At 46.2% G+C, this 21,211-nt stretch overlaps 1 pseudogene; it reads left to right on the top strand.

Annotated features, from left to right (window-relative positions):
• The first annotated feature begins 670 nt into the window (after positions 1–670).
• Positions 671–10,035, top strand: LOC146399869 (uncharacterized; annotated as a pseudogene).
• The last annotated feature ends 11,176 nt before the right edge of the window (positions 10,036–21,211 follow it).

Below are 21,211 nucleotides of genomic sequence, written 5' to 3'. Positions count from 1 at the left end.
GCCAAGCCGTAGCTCTGCTGCTCCTCTTCTGATGCTCCATCACCCACTGAGTGGGTGATTAAGATGTCCTCTGCTTGGGAGAATGCATCAATCTGCAACTCGGCTGTTGTTTCAAGGGGCCATGGCACTTCTGTCCCCTGGATGTTTGAGTTACATACACTGTACCTCGGCCACCAAGGCTCCAGAGTCCAATCACCAAGCCCACTTCTAGCCCATACTCCCTCCTAGTCATTGCCCCCGCACCCATCTGAGCCATTCAAGGGACAGCTTCCAGCTCCAACCCTCCCCCAGCACAGGATGCCCGGTCTGCTCCCCAGTGTTCAGGGGCGGGCCCTCCAGCCCTGCCTTGCCCCTCTGCAACCGGGTCATCCCTACTGCCCTCAGCCCCTCCCCAGGCCATGTGGAGGATTAGACTGCACATGAATAAGCAATATTCACTTGGCTTTGAAAGCCTAGAGTAAATCCCTTGAGCTGCTGTACGGGAGCAGTGCAATATTTCCCATCTCCTCTCCCTCCACTGCCTCCCCGCCGGCTCCTATTTCATTTCTTTTTTTTTTTTTTTTTTTCCTGGGATGTACTTGCAGGTGGGTAACTATATTAGAACAACACAATCAAAACACAGCATTTAGAGCAGAAAAACAGATCCCTGGGAGCAGTCACTTGATTAACAATGCGGAGAGCATCCCCCATCTGGCCTGCGTCTGCTGGGAGGAGGAAGGTGGTCAGTCCTTGGCTTCTCATACAACCTCCCAGCCTCACTGGTCACCAAGCCTATCCGTGGAAGGAAAAACCTCCCCAAGGCTTCCGAGGAGCCACAAACTCCATGAAACGGCTGCTCTTCAAAAAGGGCCGGAGAAAGGAGGCACCCCTCTGGTAGGATGTCTTAGTCAACTCAGGCTACTGTAACAAAATACCATAGACTGCATGCCTTAAACAACAGACATTTTGTCCTCACACTTTGGAGGCTGAGATGTCCCAGATCAAGGTATGACTAGATTCAGCTCCTGCTGAAGCATCTCTTCCTGGCTTGCAGACAGGCGCCTTCTTGCCATGTGCTCTGACCCCCCCCCCCCCCCGCCACCGCTTTGGTGCTTGTGCATAGAGCGAGGGAAGCCTCTCCCTCTTTTTATATGGCACTAATCCCATCATGAGGGTCTCACCTCCAATATGACTATCACATTGGGGGTTAGGGCTTCAACATATGAATCTGGGGAGGACACAAAATGCAGCCCATAACAAGGTGATTGACGCACGTTTTATCCAGCTCCCAGTGGAGAGTCAACACACACATCAGGAGTCACATCCTGCCCCGCCACTTACACTTGTGCTTCTTTAGGTAAGTGACTTTATCTCTCTGTGCCTCATTTTCCTCACCTGTCAAGGGGGAAATAACACTCTTCAATGAGACACTAGTCATAGATGTTTAGAACTGTGCCTGACCCATACTAAATGCTTAAGGAACATGAATGATTCTTACACTTATTTCCTACTGCCACCTCCATTCCCAACCCCAGGCCAAATTCCAACGGCTAAGCCAGGTATGGTAGAGGGACTGTTTAAGAGAGAAATTATCTCCTGCTTTGAGGAAGTACCCACCGACCCTTCAATGGTCCTTCCTCAAGCCTGGAAAATGCCTGTTAAACTTCTTCGTCTCCAGCCCACGGTAGGTACCCAAGTAACCTATTTCAAGAGAAGAAAGAGACAGGAAAAGGAGGAAAGAGAGGAAAAAGGAAGAGGGAGAAGAGAGGAGAGGCGGAGAGGACAATGGAACCGCTTAGCAAAAATTCTAAGAATTGAACTCATCACCCATCTGCACCTACCCTGACCCCAACCTGATCGCTCCTGACGTGTCTATCAGTGGTGTTATCACTCTCTACTGCTGAGTCTCAAAACCTCAGGCTCATTGTCAACTCTCCCTTTCTTTTGTTCCCCTTATGCCTCTAACCACTGACCCACAGCAATCCCTTTTTTGAAATATAATTGACTTTTAATATGATATTAATTTCAGATACACAACATAGTGATTTCATATTCCCATACACGACAAAAGGATCACCACGACCAGTCCAGCTACCATCTGTCACCATACCAAGTTACTACAATATTATTAACTATGTTTCCCATGCTGTACACGACATTTATCTATTTATTATTTACTTTATAACTGGAAGTTGGTACCTCTCAATCCCTTTCAGTTATTTCACGCATTCCTCACCGTCCCCCAGCCTGAGGCAACAACATATGTGTTCTCTGTATCCATGAGCTTATGTGTGTTTTATGGTTGTTCCCTTGTTTTGTTTTTTAGATTCCACATATGTGATATCATATGGTATTTGTCTCTCTCTATCTCACTTACCTCACTTAGCATAATACCCTCTAGGTCCGTCCATGTTGTTGCAAATAGCAAGATTTTATTCTTTTTATGGCTGAGTAATATTCCACTGTATTTATATATACCACATATTTTTTACCCTCTTTCCTATCTATGGCCACTTAGGTTGCTTCTGTATCATGACCATTGTAAATAACGCTGCAATGAACATTGGGGTGCATATATATTTTCAAATTGGTGTTTTGTTTTCTTTGGGAAAATACCCAGAAGTAGATTTGCTGGATCATATGGTAATTCGATTTTTAATATTTTTGAGGGAACACCATACTGTTTTCCATAGTAGTTGCTCTAATACACAATCCCACCCACAATGCATGAGGGCTCCCTTTTCTCCACATCCTTGCCAACACTTGTTGTCTTTTGATAATAGCCATTCTGATAGATGTGAAGTGGTATCTCAATGCGGTTTTAATTTGCATTTGCCTACTGCTTTGTGATATTTGAACATTTTTTCATGTGTCTGTCAGTCATCTGTACGTCTTCCTTGGAAAACTATTTAAGTAGGTCCTCTGTCCATTTTTTAAATCAGGATGTTTATATTTTGATGTTGAGTTGTATCAGTTCTTTGCGTATTTTGGATTTTAACCCTTTTTCAGGTGTATTATTTGCAAACATCTTTCTCCCACTCAGTAAATTGCTTTTTTGTTTTATTGATAGTGTCTTTCACTGTGCAAAATCTTTTTAGTTTAATATAGTCCCGTATGTCTATTTTTGTTGTTGTTTCCCTTGCCTAAGCAGATATATTCAAAAAAATTGCTAAGACCAATGTCAAAGAGCATATTGCCTATGTTTTCTTCTAGGAGTTTTATTGTTTCGGGTTTTGCATTTAAGTTTTTAATCCATTTTTAGCTTTTTTTTTTGTATGGTATAAGAAAACAGCCCAGTTTGATTTTTTTGCATGTAAACGGTTTTCCCCACACTATTTATTGAAGTCTGTCTTTTCATAGTAGCTCTTCATAATGTTCTCAGATATATTTTTTCCTTTTCTGGCAACTCTCACTGTAGTTCATGGCTTCATCATCTCTGCTCCCAATAATGTGATCTTCCTGCCTCCAATCTGTGTTCTCACAACCCATTCTGTTTAACACATCCAGATTAATCTTCTTAAAACACCATTCCCATTACCTTATCCCATTTCAAAACTTGACAGTTGTTTCCCTTTCCCATGAGCCCCCACATCATCCCAGCCTCATTCTCCACGTTTTTTCTATACCAGTGCCCTCCTCCAGCCTCATGTCTCTTCTTTCTGTTTAGGATGTATTAAGTGCATTTGCATCATGAAAAATTCCAACCAGATGCTAGGCCAGCACGCTCTGAAATGGTAGCCACTAGCCACATGGGGCTATTGGGCCCTTGAAATTTGACTAATGCTACCGAGAAAATAAATTTTAAATTTTACTTCATTTAAATTAAAAAGCAGAAGCAGGATAAACTCCTTTTGGCATTAGACACACTTTTATTGTTTTGACAGAGTACATATCACTTTAATTATCACATTCCATAAGATACTGCTGGTGTACTGTAATACACATATCCGCAACATGTGCCATTTCTAGTATTAAGAACACAACACAAAGGGGGAAGAGATAAATCAAAAAGTTGGAATTTACAAATACGCAATTCTATATATAAAATAGATAAGGGACAAGGACCTACTTGTGGTAGGTCAGGTAGCGCAGGGAACTCTCTTTTTTTTTGTTTTTTTTAGGGCTGCACCCATGGCATAAGGAGGTTTCCAGGCTAGGGGTCAGATTGGAGCTACAGCTGCTGGTCTACGCCACAGCCATAGCAACGTCAGATCCGAGCCACGTCTGTGACCTAAACCACAGCTCACAGCAACGCTGGATCCTTAACCCACTGAGGGAGGCCAGGGATCGAACCCGCAACCTCATGGTTCCTACTCGGATTCATTTCCGCTGCGCCACAACGGGAACTCTGTATATTTAAGATTTTTAATAAAAATCTATAATGGAAAATAAGCTAAAGAAGAATATAGATTGTATATGAATATATATGTGTGTGTATGTGTGTATATATATGTATATGTATCTGTGTGTATATATGTATATGTATGTGTGTATGTGTATATGTGTGTGTATGTGTATATGTGTGTATATATGTATATTTATCTGCGGGTATATATGTATATTTGCATATGCATGTGTGTATATGCATATATATATGTGTGTGTACACCCATGTATATGTATGTGTGCACACACACACATATATATGTATATCTGAATCACTTGGCTGTACACCTGAAACTGACACAATATTGTGAATCCACTCTACTTCAATAAAAAAATAAAACTTAAAAATAAAAACAAAAAATAAAAACAACTCTGATGATGTCAGTGTCAATGGATTGATTCAGTTGGAATGATCTTGTTTTCTATGTATTGATATGCCACTGTCATGTGATTATTTAAATATTTTATGCAGATAGCATGAGTTGTGGTGATACCTGTTTCTTTACTTTTTTAATGTACCTAATAAAGTATGTAAAATACTTATGTGGCTTGCTCAGTTGTAACTCTGGGGGATAATGACACATTGGAACTCAATAATAAGGGAGGCAGGACATAGCCCTCCTGGAGATGGTTATGGACACCTCGAGATTAATCTGGTCCTGCCACCAGTGTCTAGAAACCATCTTAGGAACCCTAAAAAACTTCAGTATATATTGCAGAAGGTGGTAGAGCGTGGTGAGGTGTATAGGCTTGGGATTCCAACTAACCCTGAACTTGAATCCCAACTCTGACAATTTGAGGGATGACTCTGAGCCTCAGTTTTCCCATGTGCTAAACTGGAGAGTGAACATTACCAAACTCAGAGGGTTATGGGGAAGATTATGTAAGATACTGGAGTCTGGCACTTGCCAATAATGAGTTCTCAGTAATTCTCAGCTATTAGGCAACTGGATTTAATGGAAGAGAGGCAAGAGGTGTATAAAATTACTTCTAGAGGCCCTTTTCTCTGATTCCCAGTCACATGGTTGCTGCAGAGGATGACCTTCTGACTCATAGAGATGAGGTTCATTGCAGCAATAAAATCAGCTCATAGAGAAGTATTTTTTTACCCATAGACTCAGCACAAAATGCATTCTCAAATGCCCATCAACTAACCACAATGACCTGCCCTTGCAAATCCCATGATCAGCTCTGAGCTCCACCTCCAGCCTCGCTGGGATGGGGTGTGGGGTTGGAGCTGAGTGGGCTCTCTTTCCATGCAGTTACTGGGTTTGTCAAAAAAGAATCCTTAGGAGGCCTAGCCCTCCTCCCCAAAACACACCTCCAGGCTCTCCCAAGGTCAACTGAACCCCCAGGCTAGATGTCACCAGAACGGTGGTATAAGTGACTCTCCAGCAAAGGGCCGAAGAAATCCTCTCCTCCTGATTTCTACCTTGCTCTCTGCCAAATTAAGAGAGTGAGCTGAGTCCTGGCACAACCCAGGCAGACAGACTAATGTCTTGGAGACCTCTCCTGGGTTCCTGCCAAGCAGGAGAGGAAGCTGTTTTATAGCTTGAGTCACTGGAGCCCAAGTTCTCTCCCAGTGCTTTTGAGTGGAAAAGGGAAACAACTGTGATTTCAGACAAAAGTGGAAGAAACAAGAAAACACAAACCCATTCCCAACTTCTCTGCATTGTTCCAGGACCCAGAACCAAGGAGAGAGCCAGAGAGTCTTGGATTTAGGACCAAAGAAGCAGAGACTCACCTGAACAGCAAAGCACTGCAACATTTTCACAAATGAGTATGTGGAGGCAGCCAATCCTCTAGTTAAAATAACCAATAAACCTACAAGGGCTATTAGTCCCTCTCTACCAGCTCCAGGGGGACTCTGAAAAACATTGCTCAATACCAGTAAATTCCTTCATTTCTCAAGGCCAGTGTCACAGGGAGTCATCAAGGAACCTTAAAGGAGAGGAGTACCAGGATTTTTGTAGCTGTGACTGACACTTTTTCTAATGAAAGGAAGAAAAGAAGGAATTTATTAAAAGGATCCCAAGTATCTCCTATAATCAGAACTAAGATTAAATAACCAAGCCATGGGAAATACAGAGATAGGACAACAGACCAGCTTCCTCCATGTGGCAGAATTACTCCAAGGAGCAGAGATTATTAGTATCCTAGTCCAACATGCATTCCTCCTTTCCTCATTAGTGACAGAACCCCAGTTTTATTGGGCAGCAATAGTTCCCAGCTAAAAGACTACACTTCCCAGCGATCTTTGCAAATAGGTTTGGCCATGTGACTAAGTTCAGACCAATGAAATGTAAGCAGAAGAGTTAAGCCTTCTAATAAGGTAGAGGGTCCTGCTCTTTTTCTCCCTTTTGTCCTTCCAGCTGCCAGGAATGCAAATAAGATCACTGAAGTTCCTGCAGCCTTACTGAAACTGATGACTTGGAGATTGGAAACTGTGCTGAAGATAGAGAAGCAGAAAGATCAGAGCCTGACTTTGAAACTCTCTTGCTGGCCCTGCACTGCCTGCTTTTGGACTTCTTTTCTATAAGAGCAATATATATGTCCATTTTATTAGTTGCTACTTTAGTTCTTTTTTGCTGTGGCATGTGTGGGGTGGGAGTTTCAGTCAAATGCAGCAATATCCAGTCTTGACTGATACACTATAATTAGGGTGTTTCTTGTATACAGTATTTTTAAGCAGAGATGGTCTGACTAGCTTCCTCAGTTCTTAGTTCAAAATCCTAGGAAAGTCCTCAGATTGGCCCAGCCTGGGTCATGTACCATCCCTGGACAGAGTGACACTGGTCAAGGAAGCACATCTTGAGAAGGGCCAGGAGCTGAGGGGAAACAGGAGGGATCCCGTGCTAGCCACTGCCCGCAGAGGGAGGGTAGCAGGTCCTAGAGCCTAAAGACAGCAATGAGTAGACAAGACCCATGAGTCTACTATCCAAAGAGATGTGTTAAAATTAGCTTAATTTGGGACAGACCTAGAGATTATCATACCAAATGTGCTAAAATAGACAGAGAAAAACAAATATGCTATGGTTTCACTTTTAAGTGGAATCTAAAACAATAATAGAAATGAACTCATGTACACAACAGAAACAGACTCATAGACATAGACAACAAATTTACGGTTACCAAAGGGGAAAGGGAAGGGGGATAAATCAGGAGTTACGGATTAGCATATACAAACTGCTGTATAAAATAAACAACAAGGACCTACTATATACCACAGGGAACTATTCTCAATATCTTGTAATAACCTATAATGGAAAAGAATTTTTAAAAAATTTATACATATATAAATATATATATACACATACACTTTGCATATATATACATATACTTTGCCATATACCTGAAACTAACTTGTAAATCAACTATACTTCAGTGAAAATAAAACAAATAAATAAATTACCTTAATCTCCCCATTTCTGACACATATCATTGTCATCTGTGATGATATTATTTATTTGGTATAATGCTTTATACTTGCATGGCAAATCACACACCCATTTGCACAGTTATTACCGCATTGGCTCTTCCCAAGAACCCGGTAGGGTAGTTACATAATACCCCCATTTTACAGAAACATAACTGACGCTGAGAGAGATTAAGCCATTTGGCCAGTGGCTCACAGTGGGGGGAGGGATGGGAGCTGAATTTCCAGTCAGGGTGCAATTTCTACCCCATTAACTATTACTCAAGCTCAGTTCATTACTGAGTTTTTCTCAGAGAGAGAGAACTGGATTAGAGATGACCCCTCTCCCATCCCTACCTCCAGCCCCTAAAAAAGACAGCTCTGTAGTCATGATACTTGGTGTCTTGCTGGGAGGGACAACAAGTGGAACTATGTGAAATCACAAGGCAGGAAAGTAACTGTGAATTAAATAGTGTCTCCAGGAGGGGTGCATGCGCGGGACATCAGGCGTGGTCAGAGCCGGCCTGCGAGACCCTCCAGGCTAGTCCGCCCTGATGCTGGTGCCGGTCCAGAAAATCTTTGAACCTGGCAACAGAGCTGTGCGAGAGCAACAATATCTTTACTGGAACTTTTTGCAAAAGAGCTTTTGATTAGCCTGAAACATTCATGTGACTTATTTTCTCAGCTCTGGTAAATATTTAATTATCAGACATAATGGTGCCTCTTTTTTTTTTTTTTTTTTCTTTTTGAATCTAAATCACAGTGAGAATTTTATGAAGGCTGCCTTGGCAGTGAATGACATCCTAGTGTGGCATCTTTTAACTGACATCCCTATAATTAGAAGGAATTGTCTTTTCATACCGCAAATTTGAACTGGCTAATTACTCAATGAATATTTAGCTTCTTACATAGGCAAACATCATGTGAAGAGGGGAACTTTACTGAGTAAGTGTTCAACCCCGAAAACTCCCGGGAGCCACTATGACCCGGTCAATCTGAGGTCTTCTCCACTACTCTTCAACCTAAGTGTTCACCACGCCCCTCCGCCATCGTGGATTCACATATGCACACTTACTCACACACACGCACACACACCACCCATTCTGGTGCTTTTGGAGAAAGCCGGGGGGTCCTCGGTTGTTGTTTGGACTTGCACATTTTCATTTCTTAATAAAACGCTTCTTCAAATATTTCAACATTGGAAAAATTTAAAGACTAATGTGATAAATACCCTTGTGCCCACATCCCAGCCGAATAAATAAAACATGAGCAATGTGGTTGGATGCCCAAGTACTGCATCTCCTTCCTCCCATCCCTCCTCCCACTTCCTATTCCCACACTCTTGAATTTGACCATCTTGATTTCGGTGTTGATATTCCTATGCATTATTCATAAGCAGTGCATGGTATGGTTTTGCATAGTTCACAGCTTTTATGAGTGATTTTACTGTGAATATATTATTCCGTAACATGTGTTTTTAGCTCCATGGTGTTTCATAGGCTCATCCATGTTGATACGTGTAGCTCAACTTCATTCATTTTTATTGCTGAAAAGAATTCCATTGAATGCCTGTTCCACAGTGAACTCAACTTATGCATTCTCCCGTTGATGAAATTTAAATTGTTTCCTCTTTTTTTGGGGGGGGGTGTTGCTTTTAGGAACAATGGTGCTATGATTCCTCTGGTAGATGTCTCTTTATGCACTTACACGGTTCTCTAGAGCATATGCCTAGCATACAGTTGCCCGATTGTATGGAAATGTATCTTCAACTTTACTAAATACTTCCAAACATTTGTAACTCAACGAACAACAGATAAACCACTCAAGGGAAACTGATGTTTTTAAGCCAGTTTATGGTTTTGGGCCTGAAGGACTGTGTTGGGATTCCTTTCCAATTCTCTCCTAAGGCTCCAGTAATTTTCCAGAAGTCTCTTTCTCAAAGGATGATGGTGTCGGGGAACCACCAATCAAAGACCCAGAGCCAAGGCCCCAAGAAGAAGAAGGCTCAGAAGGCTTACCTGCTCCATTTTCAAGCTGGTTCCCTTTGAGCTTTAGGGGACTTGCAGCAGGCAGGGGGTGAGATAAGCAGCTCTGCCTGTCACCCACTGCCACCATAAGTAAGGGAGATGGTAACATGAGTACCTCAGCTTTCCAGGGACTCATCAGGGACTGTGAGGTCTCAGGAAACTCAAAAGCAGCTCCAGGGGAAGAATATTTTCGTTCTACTCTCCTAAGGAGATAGCTGAGAATTCATAAGGATGACCCAGTCCAGGGCTACAGGGCACTAGGAGGATCTCAGAGAGTGACAAGCCCTCCAGATCAAAGGGACAAGTGACTCTTTTCTGAAGGAGGAGCTGTAGAGCTGGGGATAGAGGAAAGATGTAGAAAGCACAGGTCAGCCTGGTCTCCAAGAATCACCTTCTATAAGAAGCTGCTGGATCAGTCCTTCACCAAACTCTAAATGTGGGAAAAGGGGCCTTTGTCTTTTTTTTTTTTTTTCTTTTTCTTTTTTGTCTTTTTGCCTTTTCTAGGGCTGCTCCCGCGGCATATGGAGGTTCCCAGGCTAGGGATTGAATCAGAGCTGTAGCCATCAGCCTATGCTACAGCCACAGCCACGCGGGATACAAGGCACATCTGAGACCTATAGCACAGCTCACAGGAACGCCAGATTCCCCAACCCACCGAGCGAGGCCAGGGATTGAACATGCGTCCTCATGGATGCTAGTCGGATTCTAAACTCACTGAGCCACAACGGGAACTCCAGGAACTCGCCCTTCTGATGGGCCTAGTAAGGCTCAGAACAGAAGCCAGTTCCCATGCCACTAATTTGGAATTTGCCATCAGAGCCTCATCTACAGAGAGAGGGAAGTTCCAAGATGCTGGGAGCTTAACCCCACAGGACAAGGGGAGCCTCATCTCTGCCCTCTGGCTGTGCAACCTCCCCCCCTCACCCCAGCTCTGCAACAATGCCTGAACTAATTTCATCCAATTCTACTTTAAAAAAGAAAACCCGGGAAATAATTACTTTAGTCAGACATTATTTACTTAAGTAATTCTTTACTCAAACGTCTTTAGGCTTTATTTTACTAATACTACATAATTACGTAATTGTGTAATTAGGAAGAAATTAAATGACAAATGTTTGCTGAGAACAAATGGAAAAAAATAGATCCTTTATTTCCCTGAGTGCTCTTGGCTCAGTGTGTTACATCTTCTTCACTCCCCTCCCAGCTCTCTCTCTGGTCTCCCCACCCCCAGCCTCCCCCAATGGGGAGCAGGTGGGGTACCTGGACAGGTAACAGCAGGTGTGGGCACTCTGAGCCGGAGGTGGAAAGCAGATGCCTGTTGGAACTAACTTGTATGTCTCTCTGTACAGCCCGACACCTACCTCTGAGGGTTGGGGGCAGGAATCAAGCCCCCTCTGGTTTCCCCTTACTGTGTCTAGACCGGGGAGATCCATGGGGCCCCATCCCACAGCAGCCCAAGAAAAGCAAGCACAGCTGGACCTACGGATGGTCCTCCGGGAAGCAGAGTCTCACTCAGTTCATCCTGCAGACTCCGGGGGCGGCCAGCTTCCCAGGCTGAGGAAGCAGAAAGACAGGTCCACTGCACTGAGAGGGAGGTGGGAACACGGGCTTGCCACCTTCACACGGACCCACAGCATCTGCCCAGAACCTCTACCCAAAGAAGAGGCATGGCACACACCCCAGGACCGAGCTGCTCACAGGGGGACCCCATCACACGGACCACCACGCCTCTCCCCTCCTTTCTTTCTCCAACCTCAGCAGCTATGGAAGCCAGTGGAGCTTCCTGCTGGTAGAAAAAACCCAATCGCTCAACCACCCACCTGACACCCATGGAGCGTGTCTTTTGTTCCAGTTCTGAGGGGGACACAAAAGAGCAGGCAGGCCACAGCGATGCTCATTAATACATCAGCTGCTTGGAACTTGGCATGGCAGGTACAGCAGCCTTATTCACAGTAGAAAGTTTCCTAGGCCAGCCTGCCAAAAAAAAAAAAAAAAAAATCACTTATAACTGTCCCCAGAGTCCAGTACCGAGAAAGAGGAGGCAGTGCTGTGGTCTCTGGTCATGGAGGCGGACATCTGAGCTGTGCCCCTGGACAAGTCATGAATCTTGCCTTGCCTCTGTTTGCTCATCCATAACATGGGAATGGCATAGACCCTACTAGATTGCTTTGGGGTGAAATGAATTGGTTGCAATAAGGCACACAATAGAGCCCCAAGTGTTACTGAGCGGGAACTCCAGAAGCCAACCTAGCGTAGATGGTGCTGTGAGAAGGGCCCCCTCCAGCCCTACCAGCTCGGAGCTGACGGTGACTCGGGAGCTGGGGCAGGACCCACAGGGCAGGCGGCTGGGGAGATAAGGAAGCTGGTGAAAGGCTCCTGTCTGCGACCAAATGGAGGAAAGAACACAGGGCCCCGCTCTGACATCCTGGAAGGAAATACTTTCTGAAGTTGTCTACATTTTCCCCATTGACAAAGGAGATCAAGGGATTAAAGTGCTTCCTCTAAAGTCTCTATTCATTAGTTTCCTGTGAAACAGACAAAGACCCCATCTAAGCACTCAGGGTGGGTCTTCAAATGAAGACCCTGCTTCTAGCCATCTCAGATGGGGCGGAGGCAGAGAAGGGGGAACAGACAGGGCCAGGCACCCTAAGCCCTTGTGACAGCAGGAAAAGCACAATGGGCCTGGGGTAGGAGTCGGGGAGGGGGTTGCCTTCCCTGCTCCCCAGTTCTTTCTGGAACAGAAAGAGCCTTCCTTTCAGAATTTGAAGCCCAGTGCCACAGCCTGCTAGTTGAGTGACCTTGAGCCAGGCACATGACCTCTCTGAGCCTCAGTTTCTTATTTTATAAATCAGGTCTTATAAAATGATTAAATGATCCTTCATGAGATCATTAAAAGGAGTACATAAGGAGTTCCCTGTGGTGCAGCAGGTTAAGGTTCCAGTGTTGTCACTGCTGTGGCTCAGGTTTGATCCCTGGCCTGGGAACCTCTGCAAGCTGTGGGTGTAGCCAAAAAAAAAAAAATATATATATATATATATTACATGAAATAATGCATTATAAAGCACTTAGCTCAAGGCCCCGGCACATCTTAAGAACTTAACAAATGGTCATTCCTTCTTTCGCTACTATTATTGTTATTACTTCCTGGTACCACCACCAGTCCTGCTGCCATAAGTAAGGTTTTAAAGTGGTGTCAGGAGACAGTGCGTACAGAAGGGATGGGTTCCTGGCCCCTGCACGTAGCCATGAGGTCTGCAGAGGAGAGGAGAGGGCGGCCAGGGGAAGAGGGGCGTGAGGAACATCCTAATAGCTGCAGAAGATGGGGCAGCGGAGAGGCAGGGCTGCTGTTCCCATGCACTGCCCACATACGAGAGACAGACCAGGAGGCGGCTGCATGAGGCAAACCTCCACCCACCAGGGGGGAAATTCTGCCCTCTTCTCTCCAGCATCCTCCATAAAGCTTCTTGTTCCTAGGAGCTCCTTTTCAGTCCTTAATTTATAATCCACTGGGATGAGAGCTACTTGTTCTCCCTCAGAGGTTAGCATCAGAAAACTGCACTTTTTAAGACCTCCCCATATTGACATTTGGCACACCAGTGTAACAGGGAAGAACAGATCTGACTCCATATTGGATCTGTTTCTTTAACTTTTGTATTCTATTGCTTTTGCTACAAGTTAATCGCTAAAGGGATGTTGCCTATAGCTTAAAGTAGGCATAATGGCCCATGTCCAGGAAGCCTGAGCTTTCATGCTTTTGATGCCTGAGCATTAAGCTAAAATACCTTTGTTTAGTTCTCAGGAAACCTCCTGATCCTGTCCACCTGTGAATGGGCTGTAGGACCGAAGAAATGAACACATCCCCTTTAGAGTCTGGGTGGAACCAGGAAACACTAGTCCTCACCCTTTGTACTTGAACGTTCGAATCTGCCCCTCTTTGTTCCATGAAGGAAACGACCATCCAGACTGGGGCAGGATGGTTTTTTGGGATGCTAGTCCACCACCTCCTCAGTCTTCTGGCTTTCCAAGCAAAGTCACTGCTCCTTGCCCCAGTGCTTTGTCTCTTGATTTACTGGTCTGTTTGGCAGGGAGCAGTACAAGCGTGGACTCAGCTGTCCACACCTTATCTTCCTCCTCCATCTCTGGGCTCCTGTCCATGGGGCTCAGCTTGGGTGGGTCTGTGTGATGCTAACTGAGTCTCTTGCTGTGGCCACAATCCCACCCTGTGCTTGCCTGGCTGGGTTTGGTGTCTGCTGCTGTGCCTCACAGCCTCAGTCACCCTCTTGGCTGAGGCAGGTTCTCCCACCTCACTCTGTGTTGTCCTTTTTTCCAGGCAGCTACAGGGTCAAGCAGCAAAGGAGCCAGGGAAGCCAGAGGGAGAACAGCCACACCTCTTCTCTCTGGGTCCAATTTCAAGTTTAATTCAATGCAATGGATATTTATATCGCATCTAACACCAGAAGGCTCAGAACCAAGTGTATGTGAGTATAAGTGTGTAGGTGTGTGAGTGTGTATGTGTTGGGGGGATCCTCTGATGGGATAGACAGAGACTCATCTCTGTTGGTTCAACTCATATCTTTCAAAGACAGGAAATTCAGGATTACTTTGAATGTAGCGCTGCAAGCCAATACTGACCAACGGATGAACTGAGTATTTGAATCCCAGGGCTTTCTCAACAGTTGGGTCCCCAGGGTCTGGAGGAAACTCAACCCCAGCAGCCTTCTGCTGCTCCAAATCTCCCCACTAAGCCTTGGCTTCGCCTCCTGGGGCTCATTGGCTGAGAGGAGTAGTAATCAGGATAAGTTTGCAATTAACAAGGTCTAACCTTAACAAGGACAGAGACAGCCGGCGCACAGCCTGCCCTCGCTGCCTCCTCCGTGCTGTTTGTTAGCCTCACAGATTATTATTAGAGGCGCCGCAGAGCTAATCACCTCCCTGGTGGACACCCTGCCTCCCCCTGGCTCCTGCTCCTTTATCGTCTGCATTTGACCTGACTTCCCAGGGCTCCCAGGCTGCCTGCTGACGGCTCCCAGGGAGGAGCAGAGGTGAGCCCACCTGGGCAGGACTGGGGGATCGTCTCCCCCAGGAGGGTGACCTCGGTGCTGAGCCCCCAAGGACAGGGACTGGAGAGGTAGAGGGGTGGGGAGGAGAGGGAAGGAGGGAAGGAGAGGGAGGAGGAATTTTGGAGAAGTGCTGCAAGCTGAAAATGCCTTGGCACTTACTCATCTCTGGTTAAGCCCTTGTTAGTACATCCAGAGGGATGCGCACAGGGAAAGGCAGGAAGACCAGGCGACGGGCAGAGCTCCCCTCCCACAAATCAATGTTGGGTAATGGAGGAAGGTCATTAGCAATTCTCTCCTTCCCCCCAAAGACTGCAGAAGAGAAAACAAACTTCAATTCCAGCAGAAGGAACTGAAGTAGTCCAGAGGCTGAACTTCCTCACTGGGAGGCGGCTGTGCTTCCTTGGATAATTTCCAGACCTCCTTCTGCAGCCCAGCTAGCCCTCACCAGTTTCCCCTGGCTTCTCCCCGGCTCACACCCTCTGGGTGGCCGCCACTGGGCAGAAGTCCAAAGACAGGAACCTGCCATTCAAGCCATGACCTCGCACTCTCTTGGCCTCTCTCAGTCCTACCCTTCCTGCTAAGCCAGCTCAGGGTCTCTCCAGCCTTCCTCTGGCCTTGGGTTCACCTGCTCCCCAGCCTTGTTCCAAGGGCAGGGCCCAGGTCTTACATATCTCTGAGCCTCCTCATGCCTAAGTGCCACATCTCACACAGAGAAGGTGATCCACAGATACCACATGCTTAATGAAAGGGACAACGCGAGTCCTGGTGATTCTTGTCATTTGTAGAACGTTGTGTCAGAGTTTTAGAAGAAGAGCAAGAAAGGGTATGATCTGTTACAGGACCTTATTACCTCCTGTCTTCTTTGCGACCACTCTAGTGGGTAGGCATTATTATTCCTATTTTACGTATTTGCAAACTGAGGCTTAGAGAGGTACTTTGCCCAGGGCCACATAGTCAGTGGGTAGCAGAGCCCGGGAGTGTGAAATGAGGTGTAACCCCAAAGCCTAAATTTCCTCCCCTATGGGACGTCCATCTTGGTCAAAACTTCCTTAGATGAGAGGTCCATTTGACCTAGCCTTCTGTTAGAGAGCTTGCACAGGATTTGCAAAGAGGTAGAGCAAGTGAGGGACCATATTTCATGTCACATCCATAGCCTCAGCACGACTTTGGAAGACTCCCATTTCATTTAGTGATTGCTGAAAGGGAAAGGTATTCACTAATTCAACAAATGTTGCGTAAGTAAAACCAAGTGCATACGATACACCAGGTTCTGATTTAGGTGCCTGGAATACAGCAGTGAACAAGACGGATAAAATGCCCTGCCCTCTCCACAACAAAACAACAAGTAACCTGATTAAAAAATGGGCAAAGAACTTGAATAGATATTTCTTCAAAGAGGAAATACAAATGGCCAATAAGCACATGAAAAGATGCTCAACATCACTAATCATTAGGGAAATGCAAATCAAAACCACAATGAGAAATCACTTTACAGCCATTAGGATGCTATTACCAAAACCCAACCAACCAACAAACAAAAACAGGAAATGAGTGTTGATGAGGACGAGGAGAAATTGGAACCCTTGTGCCCTGCTGGTGAGAATGCAAAATGGCACAGCCCTTCTAGAACACAGAATGACAGATCCTCAAAAACTAAAAATAGAATTGTTATCGAGTCCAGCTTGTATACTGCTCACCACACAGCAGGCCAATACTTTGAAGGAGGCGTTGGTGGGGTGAGGAATAGTGACTTTATTTGGAAAGCCAGTAGACTGAGAAGATGGTGGCCTAGTGTCCCCAGGAATTGTCTTACCTGAGTGAGAATTCGGGCTTGTTTTATACTCCAAGGGGAGGGGGTGTGCTTAACTGTGCAAATTCCTGGGTTCCAGAATCCTTTGTTCTCTCTGCTGTCCCTGTAGATCTGGTCACAATGTTCCTATAAACTTCCAATAAGACAAACGTTATTCTCTGTCCTGCAACATTTTATCTCTATATGAATGGGAAAGGCTCAGAGCCTTGAGAATGAGCTATCATGTATATTTCAGGCTACAGGAAACATTCTTTTTTTTTTTTTTTCTTGTCTTTTTTTGTCTTTTAGGGCTGCAGCACATGGAGGTTCCCAGGCTAGGGGTCCAATGGGAACTGTAGCTGCCAGCCTAGGCCAGAGCCACAGCAACGTGGGATCCAAGCCACGTCTGTGACCTACACCACAGCTCATGGCAATGCCGGATCCTTAACCCACTGAGCAAGGACAGGGATCGAACTTGTGTCCTCACGGATGCTAGTTGGGTTGACTAACTGCTGAGCCATGATGGGAACTCCTAGGCAACATTCTTTTACAAAGGTGTAGAACCAGCATGACTAAGCATAAGCAGCAGAGCACAAGGGTCAGAGCTCAAGGGCCAGATCCAGTATAGAGCCAGGTCTGTTCTTCTCTGTTATAGAACTTCATAGAATTTGGCCATTCCACTTCTGGATGTATATCTGAAAGAATCGAAAGCTGAATCTTAAAAAGGTATTTGTACATGCATGCTCAAAGCAGCATTATTTACAACAACCAAGCGGTGGACGACGAAACCCACGTGTTTCTGTCGATGGATGGATAAACAAAATGTGGTATTTACATAACAATGGAATATTATTCAGTCCTAAAGAGGAAGGAAATTCTGATCCATATTGTGGTCATCCATGGATGAGCCTTGAGGACAGTTTGCTAAGTGAAATAGACCAGTCACATAAAGTCAAATACTGTATGATTCTACTTACATGAGGCACATGGGGAGTCAACTTCCTAGGAACAGAAGAAACGGTGGTTGCCAGGGGCTGGGAGAGAGGAGGATGGGGAGTTGTTGCTTAAAGGATACAGAGTGTCAGCTTTAGAGGATGAAAAACTTTTGGAAATTGGTTGCACAATCATATGAATATATTTGACACTACTGAACTGTACACTTAGAGACATTTAAGATGATTATGTGTTCTTTACCACAAGGAAAAAATTTAAAAAAATTTTGGCTCTTAGGGAGCTAACATTCCTGCACTACTTTAAGACTTCTTGGCTTTCTCTTCCCAGGCCTCCTTCTCCTTCCAGGAGTGAGAAGGGTCAGGAGGGAAGTAGCTATTGGAGTTCATGCCCCTGCCCTGCACATTCATGCCTGAGACCCTCAAATTTCATTGCAGTTCACCTCAAACTGGAGGGGTCAGGGTGGCGCCTCTCCTGAGCCCTGTGGCTCACCTCACTCTCACTGGCGCCCCCTGGAGGCAAGTTGTGATGGTGGTCATCACAGCCCTGCTGGAGGCTCCTGCAGGACACTGCAGGAGTTCACCCTGGAAAACTTGCCCCTCTCCACTGCCCACCCCCAGACTCTTCAGGGAAGGAGTTTGTTGATTTGTTACAGACCCCCTGGGGTGTGGGTGTGGGTGTGGGTGTACATGCCAGGACCGGGGTAGGAAGGTTCGAGCAGGAGGCATCCTCCCAGCAGGCCCACCAGATGTAGCCAGCTGCCCGCAGGCCTCCAGCAGCCCGGCCTCTCCCCCAAGAGCCCACCTGGCACTAATTGTTTGTTGTTCTGCAGCGAATGCAGCTTCTCCCCCAAAGTCCTCTCTGTCCAGATGTTGTCATCGGCCAACCCCATCAGGCGGGGCCGGCCTGGGGTCTGGCTCTCGCCTGTCAGCCCTGACATCTTCAGTGGATAATGGAACGCAAAGATGTGAGAGGCAGAGCAGGTGCATGCTAATGAGGAGATCAATTTTAATTATGATTTTAATTAAACACCCGATCCAGTAGGAAATATGACAAGAACTGGTTTGGGGCTGTGCAGCCTGGAAGGAGGGAGGGCTGTAGGGGGAGGGAAGGTGCCTCCAGGCCTCCTCAGGATTTAAAAGAATAAAGGGCAGCACTGCTGGGAAAACGAGAAAAATCTGTGCTGTCTGAATTTTGCACATAGTGAGCTTTTTCCTCCAAAGAGCGCTCAGACGTCTCGACTCCTGCAGAGAGGGTTTCAGCCACAAGGAGACCTTGGAGAAGCCCAGGCCTGCCCTCTGCTCACATGGGGAAATTGGGACCCCGGGGGGGTGACTGTGTGTCCTCTGTCCCCATAACATGCTGCCTATGCCTCCGCCCAAGTGCTGATCACACAGCGCCCTTGTCGACTCCTTCCAGCCACGTGAGTGTTTCTAAAGTGAGGGTTGTGTGTGTGGTGCCAGCCCTTCAGGGACAAGACCGCACGCGCATGTGGACACTTAAAGGGTGGCCGATGCCCATGATGCCCATGGTGGCGATGCCTCCTCTACTGAAAAGGAATTCGCTGTCATAAAGCTTTGTCCTCAAACTCCACACTCCCCCGTGCTCTGAACAGTACCCCTGGCACATAGCAGACATTCAGGAAACATGAACAATGAATGATTAAATGACAAAGCAAGTTCCTAAAATGTCAGAAGTCAGGAGGACACCCAATGAGTTGTTCTCAAGTCAGGCTATCAAATTTCTCAACACTGCCCTGATGGAAGAAAGCATTGTGTGTGTCTGTGTGTTCATGTGCATGAGAGCACATGTGTGTGCATTGCTATGTGTTGTGTGCTGTGTGTGGTGGCAGATAACAGCAGCCAGAGGGGAGGAGATCCAAGGAGGGCAAAGGAAGTAATTGTGCAAGACTCCTGAGAGCAGATAACTACAGACTAACACGAGGGCAGAACTGCCAGAGCCCCTACGGATGAGCTCTGCCCCCTAAAACTTCGTGCGGTCCCAGAGATGTTCTGTACCCACGCCGACTGAAACAGCAGCCCGTAGCCACACATGGCAACTGAACATTTGAAATGTAGCTGTGACGGAGAGGCTGCATTTTTAAATTTAATTTTATTTTTTTGTCTTTTTTGCCTTTTCCAGGGCTGCTTCCCGTGGCATATGGAGGTTCCCAGGCTCGGGGTCTAATTGGAGCTGTAGCCACTGACCTACACCACAGCCACAGCAACGCGGGATCCGAGCCGCGTCTGCAACCTACCCCACAGCTCACGGCAATGCTGGATCCTTAACCCACTGAGCAAGGCCAGGGATCGAACCCGCAACCTCATGGTTCCTAGTCGGATTCATTAACAACTGAGCCACGATGGATCTCCTGCATTTTAAATTGTATTTAATTTCAATGAATTTAAATCCAAATAGCCAAAGGGTGCTAGTGGCCACCACATCAGATAGCACCACTGTAGATCACCTAATCCAGTTCTGTTCCGGTTCAGCAGAGGAAACTGAGGCCCAGAGAAGTGACCTTTGGGCTTCAAGCTCCTGCATTGGTCTTAGAAGGCAGCCCATGAAACCTCAATTCTGCTTGGCTTTCTGGTGCATAAACAGAGTGTTTGTCAGGGGGTTCCACTCCCCAGAATATTGAAAGAGTCACTCTCTGAGGTCTAAGGGCCAAGACCAAAAGGATTCTCCCCCATTTCCCAGATAAACTTGGACTAGAAAGAGCTGGAGGCCAGGGCAAGACCTGGGGTGACAACCCGGTTACTGCTCTGCCCCTCTCCACCACTGCCAGTGCCCCAGCAGACAGGGCCTGTCTGGTCCTTCCCACATAGGTGATGTGAGCCCTTCCCAGCCTCTTGGCCTGCAGCTGAAGTCTTGTCACTGGCGTGAGCAGAGAGCCTGAGCTTGCAGATGGTGGCAGAAGTTAATTGGGATTAGATGCGCGTGTTCCATGGTTTACAAAAGCACAGATGCTCTGGAGCCACCTCTTAAGCCAGATCATCTTCTAAAGACTCTCCCCCCTCCCCCTCTGCCTCCTGCCCACCCACCTCCTGCAACCCGCCTCCCAGGTGCTCTGGAGAGGGATCCATTGGGCTCTTTCGAAATCCTTCTTGCAAGTTATGACTCGATATCAGTTAAACCTTTTTCATAATAAATGAGGTCGTTTGTGGGAGGAATGGAGAAAACGGGGACCCCAGGCTCCACTTCGACACAACCATCAGCTCTTCTTTCTTTCCCTGCTATGTCTCCTCTGGCATCTGCTTCATTCATCGAGCTGCCAACGGAAGAGGCAAAGTCAGGGTACCCACCAATCAACACTTATAGTCAGAACACAAAGAAGGTCTGCTGTCAAAACACATTTCAGGCTCCCAGATTGGCAGCAACAGCGACACTGGGAAGAGCACAGGCTGCGAGTCCCCAGAGAATTCCCCCCTCTACCCCAAGGCCCCTCACTGTTGGGGCAACTGAATTCCAAACTTCAGATGAAACTCTGCTTCCCAGACTCTGGAAGCTAGTTCACCAGGATCATCTTCTTAGTAAAGACCAGTTCTGAATTCTCCGTTTCTTTCTTACTTGAAAGGAAGGGATCTAGGTGGACAGAAAGTTAA

The sequence above is a fragment of the Sus scrofa genome, chromosome 9 (genome assembly GCF_054392235.1).
Source record: "Sus scrofa isolate SSC_HxYL_T2T_F1_AM1 chromosome 9, Sscrofa_HxYL_maternal_Yorkshire_Landrace_v2.0, whole genome shotgun sequence".
NCBI lineage: Eukaryota > Metazoa > Chordata > Mammalia > Artiodactyla > Suidae > Sus > Sus scrofa.
Note: the sequence above shows the minus strand (reverse complement) of the source record. Positions and strands in the feature narration are given on the sequence as shown.